The sequence below is a fragment of the Centruroides vittatus genome, unplaced genomic scaffold, assembly GCF_030686945.1.
Source record: "Centruroides vittatus isolate TY-2023 unplaced genomic scaffold, ASM3068694v2 scaffold_211, whole genome shotgun sequence".
NCBI lineage: Eukaryota > Metazoa > Arthropoda > Arachnida > Scorpiones > Buthidae > Centruroides > Centruroides vittatus.
The window spans coordinates 469,801-483,920 of NW_027122687.1; the positions used below are offsets into that span (position 1 = coordinate 469,801).

At 29.4% G+C, this 14,120-nt stretch overlaps 1 protein-coding gene and 2 long non-coding RNA genes across 3 annotated transcripts in view; 1 reads left to right on the top strand and 2 right to left on the bottom strand.

The window, feature by feature from the left end:
• LOC136987472 (patched domain-containing protein 3-like) overlaps nt 1-14,120 on the top strand; it is a 49,998-nt gene that overhangs the window by 15,068 nt on the left and 20,810 nt on the right. The gene's annotated exons all lie outside the window — the stretch shown is intronic.
• Nucleotides 7,149-7,455, bottom strand: LOC136987442 (uncharacterized). Its single transcript, XR_010882614.1, has 2 exons — nt 7,383-7,455; nt 7,149-7,300 (listed from the first exon to the last, which is right to left on the bottom strand). It is a non-coding gene; the product is annotated as an uncharacterized lncRNA (long non-coding RNA).
• LOC136987455 (uncharacterized) lies at nt 10,263-10,569 on the bottom strand. Its single transcript, XR_010882616.1, has 2 exons — nt 10,497-10,569; nt 10,263-10,414 (listed from the first exon to the last, which is right to left on the bottom strand). It is a non-coding gene; the product is annotated as an uncharacterized lncRNA (long non-coding RNA).

Genomic DNA, 14,120 nt, shown 5'->3' on the forward strand with positions numbered 1-14,120 from the left:
TATGTACTTGTACTTTATTGCTGATCTTAATATTTTTAAATTAAAATAATTCCTATCTCTAGTTGGAATGATGGCGGCAATGGATTTTGGTAAGGAGAGTGTTTTCAACGGTCTTTTTTCTTTTAGGTGTGTCTTGAGGTAGTTTATGTCTATTAAGATTTTTTGAATCTCACCTTTCATCCTTGTGATGTGTTCTGTGCCCATTACACTGGTTGAGGTACGCTAATGTTCTTTTCCGTTCTTTTCTTTCTGGTGGTATTCGCCGTTTCTATAACAATGGCTATTGTTGATTTTTGTGAAACCGTGTTGTATTATTCTTCGAAGTATCAAACACAAATCCGTGTTAATAACAACCACTTGGCTTTTTTCCACCTTTATTTAGTTGATACGGTACACGTTTCGGGCCTTATGCCCCTCATCAGTCAACTAAAAAATATAAAATAATGTATACAGCGTTCTTACCGACAAGTTATATAAATATTTAAACGTATATAACAGCGTTTTTACCGACAAGTTATATAAATATTTAAACGTATATAACATACCAGTTCCTCCCCCAGTATGGCACTTGTACACGGTAAGTTTGGACATTACAAACTCGAGGATAAAAGTTATAAAATTCTTTTACATCTGTTTTGAGTTAAAAAGTACAACTATTTAGTATAACAATAAATTTACATTAACTGTGAATAAAACTGGGACAAGTTCTTACTTTGTTGTTCTCTTGTACTTCTTAGTAGATGGTTAATACACAGTACATTTTCAAAGGTCGTTCGAGCACTTTTGGCTCGTTTATGTTGAGACAGAATCCAGAAAAATTTTTTTAAAAGACAAATTTGTAGACCAACTTTGGGTATAAGTTTTAGTCTGAACTTTCCCCTGTTGAACGTTGTTTAGGTTTTGCGACATTTAAAATTTGCATAACTACATGGGTTGAAATGAAGTGAGCCTCCTAGCGGTATTTTTGGTAAGATATTGAGATTTATTGTATTTTTAACTAATATTAAAATTTATAATATATTTAACCAGTTTTTATTAATATTTATACTTGTATTTTTGTTTATACAATTTTTGGATTTAATTATAGCAAAACTTTCTTTAAACTTTCTATTATATATGTCTTTTTCTTTATACAAAACTTTGGTGTTATCCTTATCAATATTACAATTATTTATTAAGCAGTGGTCGTGGAAAACGGATTGCATCCTTTGGTGCTTCATATCAGCTATGTGTTCTTTTATTCTTATTTTTAGTTTCCGTTTTGTTTCTCCGATGTAGGTATGTGGGTCTTTGCAAGTACATGGTATTTCGTAAACGACGTTTTTGGATTCTTCGATGTTTTCATTAAGTTGTTTTTTTCCTTTATTTATTATCCGTGATTGCAATTTTTGATATTTTGGTGCCAATTTTATATTTATTTTTCTCATTTCTTTGTTTATTTCTTCGTAGAGTCCTTTTATGTATGGGAAACTTTTGTATTTTATATCTTGGTTTTTTATTTCTTGGATTTGTTTTTCATAGGTTGATTTTTCTATTTGTGTTTCCCATGTATTTATCAATCTAATTGGGTATCCGTCTAGTATAAACTTTTTCTTTAAATTATTTACGTGTTTTTGAACATTTTCAGGTTTACTAGTTCTATTTTTAATTTTTTTGTATTCCATGATGAAGACGTTTTGTTTTATATACAGTGGTATTTGGGAGCTGTAGTTTATAGTTTTTGTTATGGCACAAGGTTTCTTAAAGGGTTCAAATTCTAGATTATTTATATTCCTTTTGATTGTAATATCCAAGTAATTTATATTATTGTGTATACTATCTTCTTCTTCGATTTTGAACTTAATATTGTTGTGTATATTGTTTATGAGCGTATTTATCTTATCTATTGTAATAATTGAAGTATTATATATAATTATTATGTCGTCTACGTAGCGTTTATAAAAGTTTATTCCATGTATGTTGTTTATCTTCTCATCAATATCTATCATTACTATTTCTGCAAGCTTTGGACCGATAACTGAACCCATACTTATGCCTTCTTCTTGTGTGTAGTAATTGCCTTCATATTCGAAATAGTTGCTTTTATAAGCGAATTCTATTAAATTTATTATTTCCGGTTCTACGTTGAGTTTCATTAATTTTGGTTCTATTATGTCCCATGTCATCGACGGATACATATCAGTAATATCTAGGCTGGCGATTTTCATATTTCTTTCTATTTTTAGTTTTCTGATATCATGAAGAAGTTCGTCGGTATTCATTATAGTGAAAGTAGAGTTTTGGAATTGTTTCAGTTGTTGTTTTAGAAATTTTTCTAGATTATACAAAGGCGAGTTCTTGAAGTCTATTATCGGCCTCACTTTATCACCTGGTTTGTGGGTTTTTAAATGTATATTTATTTTTGGTGTACGATCATTATTATCATTTAGGATAAATTCTTTCTCTTGTTTGGTTAGTTTATTTAATTTTTGTAATTTAGTAATTCTATTTTTTAGTTCTTTTTGTATAACTTCTTTCGGGTCTATTGGGAGTAGTCTAAATTTTTTTTTCACTTTCCACTAGATCGTATTTTTTCTTTTTTATCCAGTCTGAATATACTATTATAAGTTGCTTGGATTTATCTGCTTTAAGTATATCTAAGTTATTATCTAACAAAAATTTTTTTACTTGACTAATTTTATTATTATATGTGTAGTAATATTTGTCTTTTATTACTTTCTTTCCTTTTTCTTTTGTTATATATTTCTTTATCTTGTTGCTAATATTCATTTTCATGAACTGAGACTCTGTGTCTTGGAGGGTGTTGCATATTTTGTCTAAGTTTGGTATAATTGTTAAAGTTTCCCATTTATTTGGGCCGCTGTAGTCTAAACCTTTTCGTAAGACGTCAAGAATTTCTTCGGGTATATCTATGTTAGTTTTATTTTCCACTATGGAATCTTCCCACTCTCTTATTTCGGTGGTAGATGGATATTGAAATTTTTTTATTAATTTCCCAATTTTTTTATATTTGTAGTGTTCTAAATTCTCTATTTGTTTTTGCTCTTGATGTTGGTCAGGCTCGATATCGATATTTTCTCTTTTCCTCAAATTACGTTTCAATCGCCTTAGTTTTATGTACTTGTACTTTATTGCTGATCTTAATATTTTTAAATTAAAATAATTCCTATCTCTAGTTGGAATGATGGCGGCAATGGATTTTGGTAAGGAGAGTGTTTTCAACGGTCTTTTTTCTTTTAGGTGTGTCTTGAGGTAGTTTATGTCTATTAAGATTTTTTGAATCTCACCTTTCATCCTTGTGATGTGTTCTGTGCCCATTACACTGGTTGAGGTACGCTAATGTTCTTTTCCGTTCTTTTCTTTCTGGTGGTATTCGCCGTTTCTATAACAATGGCTATTGTTGATTTTTGTGAAACCGTGTTGTATTATTCTTCGAAGTATCAAACACAAATCCGTGTTAATAACAACCACTTGGCTTTTTTCCACCTTTATTTAGTTGATACGGTACACGTTTCGGGCCTTATGCCCCTCATCAGTCAACTAAAAAATATAAAATAATGTATACAGCGTTCTTACCGACAAGTTATATAAATATTTAAACGTATATAACAGCGTTTTTACCGACAAGTTATATAAATATTTAAACGTATATAACATACCAGTTCCTCCCCCAGTATGGCACTTGTACACGGTAAGTTTGGACATTACAAACTCGAGGATAAAAGTTATAAAATTCTTTTACATCTGTTTTGAGTTAAAAAGTACAACTATTTAGTATAACAATAAATTTACATTAACTGTGAATAAAACTGGGACAAGTTCTTACTTTGTTGTTCTCTTGTACTTCTTAGTAGATGGTTAATACACAGTACATTTTCAAAGGTCGTTCGAGCACTTTTGGCTCGTTTATGTTGAGACAGAATCCAGAAAAATTTTTTTAAAAGACAAATTTGTAGACCAACTTTGGGTATAAGTTTTAGTCTGAACTTTCCCCTGTTGAACGTTGTTTAGGTTTTGCGACATTTAAAATTTGCATAACTACATGGGTTGAAATGAAGTGAGCCTCCTAGCGGTATTTTTGGTAAGATATTGAGATTTATTGTATTTTTAACTAATATTAAAATTTATAATATATTTAACCAGTTTTTATTAATATTTATACTTGTATTTTTGTTTATACAATTTTTGGATTTAATTATAGCAAAACTTTCTTTAAACTTTCTATTATATATGTCTTTTTCTTTATACAAAACTTTGGTGTTATCCTTATCAATATTACAATTATTTATTAAGCAGTGGTCGTGGAAAACGGATTGCATCCTTTGGTGCTTCATATCAGCTATGTGTTCTTTTATTCTTATTTTTAGTTTCCGTTTTGTTTCTCCGATGTAGGTATGTGGGTCTTTGCAAGTACATGGTATTTCGTAAACGACGTTTTTGGATTCTTCGATGTTTTCATTAAGTTGTTTTTTTCCTTTATTTATTATCCGTGATTGCAATTTTTGATATTTTGGTGCCAATTTTATATTTATTTTTCTCATTTCTTTGTTTATTTCTTCGTAGAGTCCTTTTATGTATGGGAAACTTTTGTATTTTATATCTTGGTTTTTTATTTCTTGGATTTGTTTTTCATAGGTTGATTTTTCTATTTGTGTTTCCCATGTATTTATCAATCTAATTGGGTATCCGTCTAGTATAAACTTTTTCTTTAAATTATTTACGTGTTTTTGAACATTTTCAGGTTTACTAGTTCTATTTTTAATTTTTTTGTATTCCATGATGAAGACGTTTTGTTTTATATACAGTGGTATTTGGGAGCTGTAGTTTATAGTTTTTGTTATGGCACAAGGTTTCTTAAAGGGTTCAAATTCTAGATTATTTATATTCCTTTTGATTGTAATATCCAAGTAATTTATATTATTGTGTATACTATCTTCTTCTTCGATTTTGAACTTAATATTGTTGTGTATATTGTTTATGAGCGTATTTATCTTATCTATTGTAATAATTGAAGTATTATATATAATTATTATGTCGTCTACGTAGCGTTTATAAAAGTTTATTCCATGTATGTTGTTTATCTTCTCATCAATATCTATCATTACTATTTCTGCAAGCTTTGGACCGATAACTGAACCCATACTTATGCCTTCTTCTTGTGTGTAGTAATTGCCTTCATATTCGAAATAGTTGCTTTTATAAGCGAATTCTATTAAATTTATTATTTCCGGTTCTACGTTGAGTTTCATTAATTTTGGTTCTATTATGTCCCATGTCATCGACGGATACATATCAGTAATATCTAGGCTGGCGATTTTCATATTTCTTTCTATTTTTAGTTTTCTGATATCATGAAGAAGTTCGTCGGTATTCATTATAGTGAAAGTAGAGTTTTGGAATTGTTTCAGTTGTTGTTTTAGAAATTTTTCTAGATTATACAAAGGCGAGTTCTTGAAGTCTATTATCGGCCTCACTTTATCACCTGGTTTGTGGGTTTTTAAATGTATATTTATTTTTGGTGTACGATCATTATTATCATTTAGGATAAATTCTTTCTCTTGTTTGGTTAGTTTATTTAATTTTTGTAATTTAGTAATTCTATTTTTTAGTTCTTTTTGTATAACTTCTTTCGGGTCTATTGGGAGTAGTCTAAATTTTTCACTTTCCACTAGATCGTATTTTTTCTTTTTTATCCAGTCTGAATATACTATTATAAGTTGCTTGGATTTATCTGCTTTAAGTATATCTAAGTTATTATCTAACAAAAATTTTTTTACTTGACTAATTTTATTATTATATGTGTAGTAATATTTGTCTTTTATTACTTTCTTTCCTTTTTCTTTTGTTATATATTTCTTTATCTTGTTGCTAATATTCATTTTCATGAACTGAGACTCTGTGTCTTGGAGGGTGTTGCATATTTTGTCTAAGTTTGGTATAATTGTTAAAGTTTCCCATTTATTTGGGCCGCTGTAGTCTAAACCTTTTCGTAAGACGTCAAGAATTTCTTCGGGTATATCTATGTTAGTTTTATTTTCCACTATGGAATCTTCCCACTCTCTTATTTCGGTGGTAGATGGATATTGAAATTTTTTTATTAATTTCCCAATTTTTTTATATTTGTAGTGTTCTAAATTCTCTATTTGTTTTTGCTCTTGATGTTGGTCAGGCTCGATATCGATATTTTCTCTTTTCCTCAAATTACGTTTCAATCGCCTTAGTTTTATGTACTTGTACTTTATTGCTGATCTTAATATTTTTAAATTAAAATAATTCCTATCTCTAGTTGGAATGATGGCGGCAATGGATTTTGGTAAGGAGAGTGTTTTCAACGGTCTTTTTTCTTTTAGGTGTGTCTTGAGGTAGTTTATGTCTATTAAGATTTTTTGAATCTCACCTTTCATCCTTGTGATGTGTTCTGTGCCCATTACACTGGTTGAGGTACGCTAATGTTCTTTTCCGTTCTTTTCTTTCTGGTGGTATTCGCCGTTTCTATAACAATGGCTATTGTTGATTTTTGTGAAACCGTGTTGTATTATTCTTCGAAGTATCAAACACAAATCCGTGTTAATAACAACCACTTGGCTTTTTTCCACCTTTATTTAGTTGATACGGTACACGTTTCGGGCCTTATGCCCCTCATCAGTCAACTAAAAAATATAAAATAATGTATACAGCGTTCTTACCGACAAGTTATATAAATATTTAAACGTATATAACAGCGTTTTTACCGACAAGTTATATAAATATTTAAACGTATATAACATACCAGTTCCTCCCCCAGTATGGCACTTGTACACGGTAAGTTTGGACATTACAAACTCGAGGATAAAAGTTATAAAATTCCTTTACATTTTGTTGTTCTCTTGTACTTCTTAGTAGATGGTTAATACACAGGTTCTTTTCCGTTCTTTTCTTTCTGGTGGTATTCGCCGTTTCTATAACAATGGCTATTGTTGATTTTTGTGAAACCGTGTTGTATTATTCTTCGAAGTATCAAACACAAATCCGTGTTAATAACAACCACTTGGCTTTTTTCCACCTTTATTTAGTTGATACGGTACACGTTTCGGGCCTTATGCCCCTCATCAGTCAACTAAAAAATATAAAATAATGTATACAGCGTTCTTACCGACAAGTTATATAAATATTTAAACGTATATAACAGCGTTTTTACCGACAAGTTATATAAATATTTAAACGTATACAACATACCAGTTCCTCCCCCAGTATGGCACTTGTACACGGTAAGTTTGGACATTACAAACTCGAGGATAAAAGTTATAAAATTCTTTTACATCTGTTTTGAGTTAAAAAGTACAACTATTTAGTATAACAATAAATTTACATTAACTGTGAATAAAACTGGGACAAGTTCTTACTTTGTTGTTCTCTTGTACTTCTTAGTAGATGGTTAATACACAGTACATTTTCAAAGGTCGTTCGAGCACTTTTGGCTCGTTTATGTTGAGACAGAATCCAGAAAAATTTTTTTAAAAGACAAATTTGTAGACCAACTTTGGGTATAAGTTTTAGTCTGAACTTTCCCCTGTTGAACGTTGTTTAGGTTTTGCGACATTTAAAATTTGCATAACTACATGGGTTGAAACGAAGTGAGCCTCCTAGCGGTATTTTTGGTAAGATATTGAGATTTATTGTATTTTTAACTAATATTAAAATTTATAATATATTTAACCAGTTTTTATTAATATTTATACTTGTATTTTTGTTTATACAATTTTTTGATTTAATTATAGCAAAACTTTCTTTAAACTTTCTATTATATATGTCTTTTTCTTTATACAAAACTTTGGTGTTATCCTTATCAATATTACAATTATTTATTAAGCAGTGGTCGTGGAAAACGGATTGCATCCTTTGGTGCTTCATATCAGCTATATGTTCTTTTATTCTTATTTTTAGTTTCCGTTTTGTTTCTCCGATGTAGGTATGTGGGTCTTTGCAAGTACATGGTATTTCGTAAACGACGTTTTTGGATTCTTCGATGTTTTCATTAAGTTGTTTTTTTCTTTTATTTATTATCCGTGATTGCAATTTTTGATATTTTGGTGCCAATTTTATATTTATTTTTCTCATTTCTTTGTTTATTTCTTCGTAGAGTCCTTTTATGTATGGGAAACTTTTGTATTTTATATCTTGGTTTTTTATTTCTTGGATTTGTTTTTCATAGGTTGATTTTTCTATTTGTGTTTCCCATGTATTTATCAATCTAATTGGGTATCCGTCTAGTATAAACTTTTTCTTTAAATTATTTACGTGTTTTTGAACATTTTCAGGTTTACTAGTTCTATTTTTAATTTTTTTGTATTCCATGATGAAGACGTTTTGTTTTATATACAGTGGTATTTGGGAGCTGTAGTTTATAGTTTTTGTTATGGCACAAGGTTTCTTAAAGGGTTCAAATTCTAGATTATTTATATTCCTTTTGATTGTAATATCCAAGTAATTTATATTATTGTGTATACTATCTTCTTCTTCGATTTTGAACTTAATATTGTTGTGTATATTGTTTATGAGCGTATTTATCTTATCTATTGTAATAATTGAAGTATTATATATAATTATTATGTCGTCTACGTAGCGTTTATAAAAGTTTATTCCATGTATGTTGTTTATCTTCTCATCAATATCTATCATTACTATTTCTGCAAGCTTTGGACCGATAACTGAACCCATACTTATGCCTTCTTCTTGTGTGTAGTAATTGCCTTCATATTCGAAATAGTTGCTTTTATAAGCGAATTCTATTAAATTTATTATTTCCGGTTCTACGTTGAGTTTCATTAATTTTGGTTCTATTATGTCCCATGTCATCGACGGATACATATCAGTAATATCTAGGCTGGCGATTTTCATATTTCTTTCTATTTTTAGTTTTCTGATATCATGAAGAAGTTCGTCGGTATTCATTATAGTGAAAGTAGAGTTTTGGAATTGTTTCAGTTGTTGTTTTAGAAATTTTTCTAGATTATACAAAGGCGAGTTCTTGAAGTCTATTATCGGCCTCACTTTATCACCTGGTTTGTGGGTTTTTAAATGTATATTTATTTTTGGTGTACGATCATTATTATCATTTAGGATAAATTCTTTCTCTTGTTTGGTTAGTTTATTTAATTTTTGTAATTTAGTAATTCTATTTTTTAGTTCTTTTTGTATAACTTCTTTCGGGTCTATTGGGAGTAGTCTAAATTTTTTTTTCACTTTCCACTAGATCGTATTTTTTCTTTTTTATCCAGTCTGAATATACTATTATAAGTTGCTTGGATTTATCTGCTTTAAGTATATCTAAGTTATTATCTAACAAAAATTTTTTTACTTGACTAATTTTATTATTATATGTGTAGTAATATTTGTCTTTTATTACTTTCTTTCCTTTTTCTTTTGTTATATATTTCTTTATCTTGTTGCTAATATTCATTTTCATGAACTGAGACTCTGTGTCTTGGAGGGTGTTGCATATTTTGTCTAAGTTTGGTATAATTGTTAAAGTTTCCCATTTATTTGGGCCGCTGTAGTCTAAACCTTTTCGTAAGACGTCAAGAATTTCTTCGGGTATATCTATGTTAGTTTTATTTTCCACTATGGAATCTTCCCACTCTCTTATTTCGGTGGTAGATGGATATTGAAATTTTTTTATTAATTTCCCAATTTTTTTATATTTGTAGTGTTCTAAATTCTCTATTTGTTTTTGCTCTTGATGTTGGTCAGGCTCGATATCGATATTTTCTCTTTTCCTCAAATTACGTTTCAATCGCCTTAGTTTTATGTACTTGTACTTTATTGCTGATCTTAATATTTTTAAATTAAAATAATTCCTATCTCTAGTTGGAATGATGGCGGCAATGGATTTTGGTAAGGAGAGTGTTTTCAACGGTCTTTTTTCTTTTAGGTGTGTCTTGAGGTAGTTTATGTCTATTAAGATTTTTTGAATCTCACCTTTCATCCTTGTGATGTGTTCTGTGCCCATTACACTGGTTGAGGTACGCTAATGTTCTTTTCCGTTCTTTTCTTTCTGGTGGTATTCGCCGTTTCTATAACAATGGCTATTGTTGATTTTTGTGAAACCGTGTTGTATTATTCTTCGAAGTATCAAACACAAATCCGTGTTAATAACAACCACTTGGCTTTTTTCCACCTTTATTTAGTTGATACGGTACACGTTTCGGGCCTTATGCCCCTCATCAGTCAACTAAAAAATATAAAATAATGTATACAGCGTTCTTACCGACAAGTTATATAAATATTTAAACGTATATAACAGCGTTTTTACCGACAAGTTATATAAATATTTAAACGTATACAACATACCAGTTCCTCCCCCAGTATGGCACTTGTACACGGTAAGTTTGGACATTACAAACTCGAGGATAAAAGTTATAAAATTCTTTTACATCTGTTTTGAGTTAAAAAGTACAACTATTTAGTATAACAATAAATTTACATTAACTGTGAATAAAACTGGGACAAGTTCTTACTTTGTTGTTCTCTTGTACTTCTTAGTAGATGGTTAATACACAGTACATTTTCAAAGGTCGTTCGAGCACTTTTGGCTCGTTTATGTTGAGACAGAATCCAGAAAAATTTTTTTAAAAGACAAATTTGTAGACCAACTTTGGGTATAAGTTTTAGTCTGAACTTTCCCCTGTTGAACGTTGTTTAGGTTTTGCGACATTTAAAATTTGCATAACTACATGGGTTGAAATGAAGTGAGCCTCCTAGCGGTATTTTTGGTAAGATATTGAGATTTATTGTATTTTTAACTAATATTAAAATTTATAATATATTTAACCAGTTTTTATTAATATTTATACTTGTATTTTTGTTTATACAATTTTTGGATTTAATTATAGCAAAACTTTCTTTAAACTTTCTATTATATATGTCTTTTTCTTTATACAAAACTTTGGTGTTATCCTTATCAATATTACAATTATTTATTAAGCAGTGGTCGTGGAAAACGGATTGCATCCTTTGGTGCTTCATATCAGCTATGTGTTCTTTTATTCTTATTTTTAGTTTCCGTTTTGTTTCTCCGATGTAGGTATGTGGGTCTTTGCAAGTACATGGTATTTCGTAAACGACGTTTTTGGATTCTTCGATGTTTTCATTAAGTTGTTTTTTTCCTTTATTTATTATCCGTGATTGCAATTTTTGATATTTTGGTGCCAATTTTATATTTATTTTTCTCATTTCTTTGTTTATTTCTTCGTAGAGTCCTTTTATGTATGGGAAACTTTTGTATTTTATATCTTGGTTTTTTATTTCTTGGATTTGTTTTTCATAGGTTGATTTTTCTATTTGTGTTTCCCATGTATTTATCAATCTAATTGGGTATCCGTCTAGTATAAACTTTTTCTTTAAATTATTTACGTGTTTTTGAACATTTTCAGGTTTACTAGTTCTATTTTTAATTTTTTTGTATTCCATGATGAAGACGTTTTGTTTTATATACAGTGGTATTTGGGAGCTGTAGTTTATAGTTTTTGTTATGGCACAAGGTTTCTTAAAGGGTTCAAATTCTAGATTATTTATATTCCTTTTGATTGTAATATCCAAGTAATTTATATTATTGTGTATACTATCTTCTTCTTCGATTTTGAACTTAATATTGTTGTGTATATTGTTTATGAGCGTATTTATCTTATCTATTGTAATAATTGAAGTATTATATATAATTATTATGTCGTCTACGTAGCGTTTATAAAAGTTTATTCCATGTATGTTGTTTATCTTCTCATCAATATCTATCATTACTATTTCTGCAAGCTTTGGACCGATAACTGAACCCATACTTATGCCTTCTTCTTGTGTGTAGTAATTGCCTTCATATTCGAAATAGTTGCTTTTATAAGCGAATTCTATTAAATTTATTATTTCCGGTTCTACGTTGAGTTTCATTAATTTTGGTTCTATTATGTCCCATGTCATCGACGGATACATATCAGTAATATCTAGGCTGGCGATTTTCATATTTCTTTCTATTTTTAGTTTTCTGATATCATGAAGAAGTTCGTCGGTATTCATTATAGTGAAAGTAGAGTTTTGGAATTGTTTCAGTTGTTGTTTTAGAAATTTTTCTAGATTATACAAAGGCGAGTTCTTGAAGTCTATTATCGGCCTCACTTTATCACCTGGTTTGTGGGTTTTTAAATGTATATTTATTTTTGGTGTACGATCATTATTATCATTTAGGATAAATTCTTTCTCTTGTTTGGTTAGTTTATTTAATTTTTGTAATTTAGTAATTCTATTTTTTAGTTCTTTTTGTATAACTTCTTTCGGGTCTATTGGGAGTAGTCTAAATTTTTTTTTCACTTTCCACTAGATCGTATTTTTTCTTTTTTATCCAGTCTGAATATACTATTATAAGTTGCTTGGATTTATCTGCTTTAAGTATATCTAAGTTATTATCTAACAAAAATTTTTTTACTTGACTAATTTTATTATTATATGTGTAGTAATATTTGTCTTTTATTACTTTCTTTCCTTTTTCTTTTGTTATATATTTCTTTATCTTGTTGCTAATATTCATTTTCATGAACTGAGACTCTGTGTCTTGGAGGGTGTTGCATATTTTGTCTAAGTTTGGTATAATTGTTAAAGTTTCCCATTTATTTGGGCCGCTGTAGTCTAAACCTTTTCGTAAGACGTCAAGAATTTCTTCGGGTATATCTATGTTAGTTTTATTTTCCACTATGGAATCTTCCCACTCTCTTATTTCGGTGGTAGATGGATATTGAAATTTTTTTATTAATTTCCCAATTTTTTTATATTTGTAGTGTTCTAAATTCTCTATTTGTTTTTGCTCTTGATGTTGGTCAGGCTCGATATCGATATTTTCTCTTTTCCTCAAATTACGTTTCAATCGCCTTAGTTTTATGTACTTGTACTTTATTGCTGATCTTAATATTTTTAAATTAAAATAATTCCTATCTCTAGTTGGAATGATGGCGGCAATGGATTTTGGTAAGGAGAGTGTTTTCAACGGTCTTTTTTCTTTTAGGTGTGTCTTGAGGTAGTTTATGTCTATTAAGATTTTTTGAATCTCACCTTTCATCCTTGTGATGTGTTCTGTGCCCATTACACTGGTTGAGGTACGCTAATGTTCTTTTCCGTTCTTTTCTTTCTGGTGGTATTCGCCGTTTCTATAACAATGGCTATTGTTGATTTTTGTGAAACCGTGTTGTATTATTCTTCGAAGTATCAAACACAAATCCGTGTTAATAACAACCACTTGGCTTTTTTCCACCTTTATTTAGTTGATACGGTACACGTTTCGGGCCTTATGCCCCTCATCAGTCAACTAAAAAATATAAAATAATGTATACAGCGTTCTTACCGACAAGTTATATAAATATTTAAACGTATATAACAGCGTTTTTACCGACAAGTTATATAAATATTTAAACGTATATAACATACCAGTTCCTCCCCCAGTATGGCACTTGTACACGGTAAGTTTGGACATTACAAACTCGAGGATAAAAGTTATAAAATTCTTTTACATCTGTTTTGAGTTAAAAAGTACAACTATTTAGTATAACAATAAATTTACATTAACTGTGAATAAAACTGGGACAAGTTCTTACTTTGTTGTTCTCTTGTACTTCTTAGTAGATGGTTAATACACAGTACATTTTCAAAGGTCGTTCGAGCACTTTTGGCTCGTTTATGTTGAGACAGAATCCAGAAAAATTTTTTTAAAAGACAAATTTGTAGACCAACTTTGGGTATAAGTTTTAGTCTGAACTTTCCCCTGTTGAACGTTGTTTAGGTTTTGCGACATTTAAAATTTGCATAACTACATGGGTTGAAATGAAGTGAGCCTCCTAGCGGTATTTTTGGTAAGATATTGAGATTTATTGTATTTTTAACTAATATTAAAATTTATAATATATTTAACCAGTTTTTATTAATATTTATACTTGTATTTTTGTTTATACAATTTTTGGATTTAATTATAGCAAAACTTTCTTTAAACTTTCTATTATATATGTCTTTTTCTTTATACAAAACTTTGGTGTTATCCTTATCAATATTACAATTATTTATTAAGCAGTGGTCGTGGAAAACGGATTGCATCCTTTGGTGCTTCATAT